The sequence below is a fragment of the Xylocopa sonorina genome, unplaced genomic scaffold (genome assembly GCF_050948175.1).
Source record: "Xylocopa sonorina isolate GNS202 unplaced genomic scaffold, iyXylSono1_principal scaffold0094, whole genome shotgun sequence".
NCBI classification, from domain to species: Eukaryota; Metazoa; Arthropoda; class Insecta; order Hymenoptera; family Apidae; genus Xylocopa; species Xylocopa sonorina.
In genome coordinates this window covers 400,540-407,566 of record NW_027490165.1, presented here as the reverse complement: position 1 = coordinate 407,566, position 7,027 = coordinate 400,540, and positions in this window count along the sequence as shown.

The window sequence follows — 7,027 nt, the reverse complement described above, 5'->3', positions numbered from 1 at the left end:
AGAGTGGATAATCCTTCGTTTTATATTCTTATATCGCATTGGTTATAAAAGTATATAATATTGTATTTATGCAGTCACGTATAATTATGTACATACAAATTCGCGATTAAGTAGCTATATGTTGAAATTTAATTCCGAATAATGCTCTAGAAAGCATCCCAGATAACAAACGGCAAGATGGTGGCGACACCATACCGGCACTATATCGCCACTTCCGTGGAGTGTCAGCTGATCCGTAGCCATCTGTGACCGGATTCGTTAGCTAAAATGCCAGAACGTGTTACCAGTACCTCCTAAACAAGCGTAAAACGCCGTATGAGTCGCGCAGCACCAGAACCATCATGACACGCGTGTCATCGCTCAATTGATGAATCTTCTCTGCAATGACGTTACGCCATATTTGGTAACGGAGAACCTCTGCTTTCATACAAATTAGAACCGTTAGATGTCAGTAGATGTACAACATATGAGTATTGATATATATTTTGATAGTCGTTGTCGTATATGTACAGTTATTGAGAGAGTCGTATATATTTCTTTCAAACCGTCATAAATTAAAAATATAATTTATAAGAACAATATTACTTACAAAATACAAATTCATGCTGTTACGTCCCTAACTTCGCCTTGTGTAATTTCAAGGAAGTGTGGGATTTGTATTCTTTTGATATGTAGACGAGATATACATAACGCGTTGCATTGAATATTACATCTTATCGAGACACATAGAAATGAGATGCGATATCGCGTTTTATGAAGAATTAGAGCTCTATTGCTTCGATACGTAGATATCTAGAAACGCTATTCCGACGCAAGGAGGTGTGGCATTTACATTCTTTTGAAGTATAAGCGGAATATACATAACGCATTTTATTGAATGTTATAACTTATCATGAGACACAGAAATGAGAAGAGATATCGCGTTTTTTGAAGAATTAGGAATCTATTGCTTCTCTACGTAGACACCTAGAAGCGCTATTTCATTGCAAGGAAGAGTGGGCTTTACATTCCTTTGACGTGTTTACGAGATACACATAACGAGCTGCATTGATATTACATCTTATCATGAGACACAAAAATGAAATGCGATATCGCGCTTTACGAAGCATTAGAACTCTGCAGCTTCGATACGTAGACATCTAGAAACGTTGTTATGTAGCATAGAAGTGTGGGATTTACAATCTTTTGAACTGTAGACGAGATATACACAACGCGTTGCATTGAATATTACACATTATCATGAGACATACGAATGAGATGCGATAACGCGTTTTCTGAAGCATTAGAACTCTATAGCTTCGATACGTAGACATATAGAAACGCTATTCCGTAGCAAGGAAGAGTTGCATTATATTCTTTTGAAGTATCGATGAGATATACATAACGCGCTGCATTGAGTATTACATCTTATCATGAGACATTGAAATGAGATGCAACATCGCGTTTTATAAAGGGATAGAACTCTATTGCATCGATACGCATACATCTAGAAACGCTATTACGTCGCAAGGAAGTGTGGGATGTACATTCTTTTGGCTTGCTGACGAGATATACATAACGCTTTGCATTGTGTATTACATCTTATCGTGAGGCATAGAAATGAGATGCGATATCGCGTTCTATGAAGCAATAGAACTCTATTGCTTCGATTCTTAAACATCTAGAAACGCCATTCTTTGCAAGAATGAGTGGGATTTACAATCTCTTGACGTTTTGGCAAGATATACATAACACACTGCATTGATATTACATCTTATCGTGAAACATAGGAATGAGATGCCATATCGCGTTCTATAAAGTGCTAGAACTCTATTGCTTCGATACGAAGACATCTAGAAACGCTATTCTGTCATAAGAATGTGTGGGATTTATATTCTCTTGATGCCTTGACGAGGTATACATAACACGCTGCATTGATATGACATCTTATCATGAGACATTGATGTGTGGTGCGATATCACGTTTTATGAGGCATTAGATCTCTATTGCTTCGAAACGTAGACATATGGAAACGCTATTCCCTAACATGGAAGAGTGGCATTTACATTCTCTTGAAGTATTGACGAGACATACATAACGCGTTGCATTGATTTACATGTTATCATGAACCATAGAAATGGGACGCGATTTCGCGTTTTACGAAGAATTGGAACTTTACTGCTTCGATGCGCTGACATCTAAAAGCGCTATTCTGTAGAATGGTAATATGACATTTACTTTCTTCTGAAGTGTGGACGAGATACACATAACGCGATGCTTTGATATTACATCTTATCATGAGTCATAGAAATGAGACGCGATATCCCGTTTTATGATGCATTAGAACTCTATTGCTTCGATGCGTTGTCATCTAGAAACGCTATTCCGTAGCTAGGAAGTGTGGCATCTTCATTGTTTTGAAGTGTGGACGAGATATACATAACGCCTTGCATTGAATATTACATCTTATCATGAAACATAGAAAGGCAATGCGACATCGCGTTTTATGAAGCACTAGAAATCCATTCCTTCGATACGCAGACATCTAGAAACTCTATTCCGTCGCAAGGAAGTGTGGCATTTACATTCTTTTGAGGTGTAGACGAGATACACATAACGCTTTGCATTGAATGTTGCATCTTATCACCAGACATAGAAATTAGATGCGATATCGCGTTTTATAAAATGTTACAACCCTATTGTCTCGATACGTGGGCATCTAGAAACGCTGTTCCGTTGCAAGGAAGAATTGCGTTTGTATTATATTGAGGTTTAGACGTGATATACATAACGCGTTGCACTGATTATTACATGTTATAACGAGACATAGAAGTGAGATGCGATATCTCGTTTTATGAAGGATTAGAACCCTACTTCTTCGATACGTAGACTTCTAGAAACGCTATTCCGCAGCAGGGAAGTGTGGTATTTACTTTCTTTAGAAGTGTTGACGAGATATACATAACGCGTTGCATTGAATGATACGTCTTATTATGAGAAATTGAAATGGCCCACAGGCCTTAGATTCTTTTGGAGTGTTGACGAGATGTACATGACGCGTTGCATTGAATTACATCTTATTATGTTACATAGAAATGAGATGCAATATCGCCTTCTATGAAGAATTAGAACTCTAATGATTCGATCCGTGGACATCTAGATACGCTATACCGTTGGAAGGATGTGTGGGATTTACATTCTTTTAACGTGGTGGCGAGATATAGTTAACGCGTTGCCATTAACTACATCTTATCATGAAACATAGAAGTGACATGCTATGTCGTGTTTTACGAAGCATTAGAACACCTTTGCTTCGACATGTAAACATCTAGAAGCGCTATTCCGTAGCATGGAAGTGTGGGATTTATATTCTTTTGAAGTGTAGACGAGATATACAAAACGCGTTGCATTGAAGATTACATCTTACCATGAGATATAGTATTAACAAGCGATATAGCTTTCTATGAGGCATTAGAACTCGATTGCTCCGATATGTAAACATCTAGAAACGCTGTTCCGTAGTAAGGAAGTGTGGCATTTACATTCTATTGAACTGTATACGTTGCAGGGCCAGAGGATGACGTGTCTGCAACCAACAACACCATGCGAATCTGCACGAGGACCACCAACCGGAAAATGCATGTCTGCAACGGAAATTCGAAAAGCTCGTACCAAGTTTCACGGTCTTAGTCATCAACAGTCATACAACGGAGCTGATGGCCACCGCGATCGTCCGCGATAGCGATCGCGACCAGAAGCCAATCGAGTGTAGAACGTTGAGCGTCACCTGTTCGAGTGCAAACTTCATTACAGACGACCTGGCAATGAAGCTTGGACTTCCCACGAAAAATAACAAGACAGCTATCGAAGCGTTGAACCAATTACACGAGTTCGCGAATAAATTGCCTCAACGACGATCAAATCGCGGTTATAGGACTTCGCGCGGAAGCTCACATTCTTTACGATACTGCGAATCGCTGGACCGATACCGGAAGAGCAAATCGATCAGGCGAAGACTCCGATTCCGGCAAACGTAAAACTAGCAGATTCACAATTTCATCGACCGGCAAATGTGGATATGTTAATCGGCACCGGTCCCGCTTTATCGTCCCTTAGCATCGGCCAGTACAAACTTTCTCCTCGCAACGATCCTAAGTTATTTCTCCAAAAGACGCAATTTGGATGGATCATCGGGGGGAGCGTCTCCACATCGGCGTCGTGGAGAAAACATCAAACATTCGTTACAACCCTGAATTTCGAACTTCAAAAATTCTGGGAGCTAGAAGAGGATTCACACGTACGACACCTATTTTCCGCGGATCAGGAATGCGAGCAGCATTTTCACGACCATGTTAAATGGACACGAACCGGTCGTTACATTGTCGCACTGCCGTTCAATGAAAAGAAGATGCAGTGAGGCGAAACTCGGTCGCACGCCTTCAGCCGTCTTCTTTCGCTCGAACGAAAATTCATGAAAGATCCAGAGCTGAAACGAGAATACTCTGCCGTCATCGAGGAGTATCTCGGATGGGACACATGAGCCAGGTAGAACCACGCGATTCGGATGGCTTCTACCACACCCACCATGCCGTCATCAAACTATCCAGCTCAACAACGAAGGTTCGTGTCGTCTTCGATGGATCTGCAAGATTGAGCAGTGGACTGTCATTGAACGGCACGCTTTTAGCAGGACCAATGATACAGGACGACATATTCGCTCTTCTCATAAGGTTCCGTCAACACACCTATGTCTTAACCGAAGACATCGGGAAGATGTATCGGTAGTTCCTCGTAAGATCGGAAGACCGCCGATACCAGCCGATATTATGGCAAAGTAACAACGGAAAGGTGAAAACGTACGAGCTGAACACGGTCACGTTCGGACTACCTTCAGCGCCTTTCTTCGCCATCAGGTGCATTCATCAGCTAGCGGACGACGAAAAAGTGAATGCTCCTTTCGCATCGACCGTGCTCCAGCGAGATCTATACGTCGACAGCACAGATAATTACGAAGACGCTAGACAACTACGGGACCAGGTAGTCAAGCTACTTAACCGCGGCAGCATCCACATTCAACAATGGGTCTCGAACGAAACGAAACTTTTAGCAGGACTTCCGGAAAGCGAAATTCACCCAAAGTATTTTGGAGACGCCACCATGAAAACTCTCGGCGTCTCGTGGCACGCGCAGAACAACCGAATCATCTATTCCGTGGATCCAAACATCGATACGAGGATCACCAAACGCACGATCTTATCCACCATAGCAAAAATATTCGACCCGTTAGGTTTACTGGCGCCAGTAATAATAACGGGAAAAATATTTATGCAACACCTATGGAAACTACAATTGGTCTGGGACGAATCGCTACCAACAATCCTCCATACAGAATGGTCCACGTACGTGAAGGAATTCCAGTTACATAACGAAACATTCTTCGAGTGACACGTATGCCAATAGAAGGTGCGAGGAGTGGAATTACACGGTTTCTGCGACGCGAGCGAACGAGCATACGGAGCGTGCGTGTATGTACGGTCAGTCCACAATCGCGGACGAATTAAAACGGGACTATTATGCGCGAAATTTTGGTTCGCACTAGTAAAAGTTGTCAGCCTCGCACGTCTCGAACTTTGCGGTGCTACTGACGTCAATATTTTCTAACGTCCGAGATAGTAATGCACGCCGATTCGACTCGATTAACTTCTGGACGGATTCCACGATAGTTTTAAATTGGCTGCAACGCGAACCAGCCACGCTAAGAACATTCGTGGCAAGTAGAGTGGCCGAAATCCAAGCGAAGACCGATAGCGGCACGTCAGGTCAAACGACAATCCAGCGGACCTCATATAGAGAGGACAAACACTGGCGGAATTCTTGAAGCCCTCCATCTGGCGTCATGGACCATCGTGGTTTGCCGACGATAACAGGGATTGACCGAAATCTACGTTCAACCTCGTTTCGGAAATACCCGATATTCGTGCCCATACATGCTTGGCAACGACCATCCGTAGCAACGAAATACTCGGCCGCTATTCAGACATCGCGAAATTGAGGAGGATCGTCGCGTATTGCCTCCGATTTCGCAAGAATCATTGTAACGCAGGACCTCTAACCGTACGAGAGGTCCACGACGCTAATGATCGGATCTTGAAGCTCGTGCAGGCCTCCGCGTTCGAAAAAGAGATCCGAAATTTGAAGAACGGTACAGAGCTGCATCCAAAGAGTAACCGGCTCTCGCTGTAGCCATTCTTACACGAAACGGGAATTCTACGGGTAGGCGGTCGACTACAAAACGCAAACATTCCCTTCGGACAGAAACATCCGAATCTGCTTCCAAAATAACATCACATCACCGATCTGATCATTCGTCACACGCATTTAGAGGGACATCATTCGGGTATCAATACCACGCTGGCGACACTAAAGCAGAGGTGTTGGCCCATTGATGGTAAAAAGTCCATCAGGTGCTTCCGCGTAAAACCACCGGCCGTGAATTACGTAATGAGCACTCTACCTGCGGCACGCGAATCCGAATGCCAACCCTTTTATAACTGCAGAACAGATTATTGCGGTCCTTTTTATATCGAGGAAAAACGTTTCCGAAATTGTGCGCGAGTAAAAATCTATGTAGCAGTGTTTGAGTGCTTTGCAACGAGAGCGGTCCATCTTGAGGTCGTCGGTGACATGACTACCGTAGCGATCATCGCGGCATTGAAACGGTTCATCGGTCGTAGGAGCATCTGTCGGAACATTCATTCCGACAACGGGACAAAATTTCGTTGGAGTGAATAACGAATTAAGCGCACTGTACCTAAAACTGCAAACAGACGATAAGGTAACACACTTCCTCACGGGCAAGGAAATATCGTGGCCAGCTCTTTCTCCCAATTTCGGCGGCCTTGGGGAGGCAGCTGTCAAATCCTTCAAACACCACGTCAAACGAGTCGTAGAGGAAAAACTCTTTACGTTCGTACAGTTCAACACGTTCGCGATCGAAATCGAAGCGATCCTAAACTCCTGCCCGCTTACTACATTATCATCCGATCCT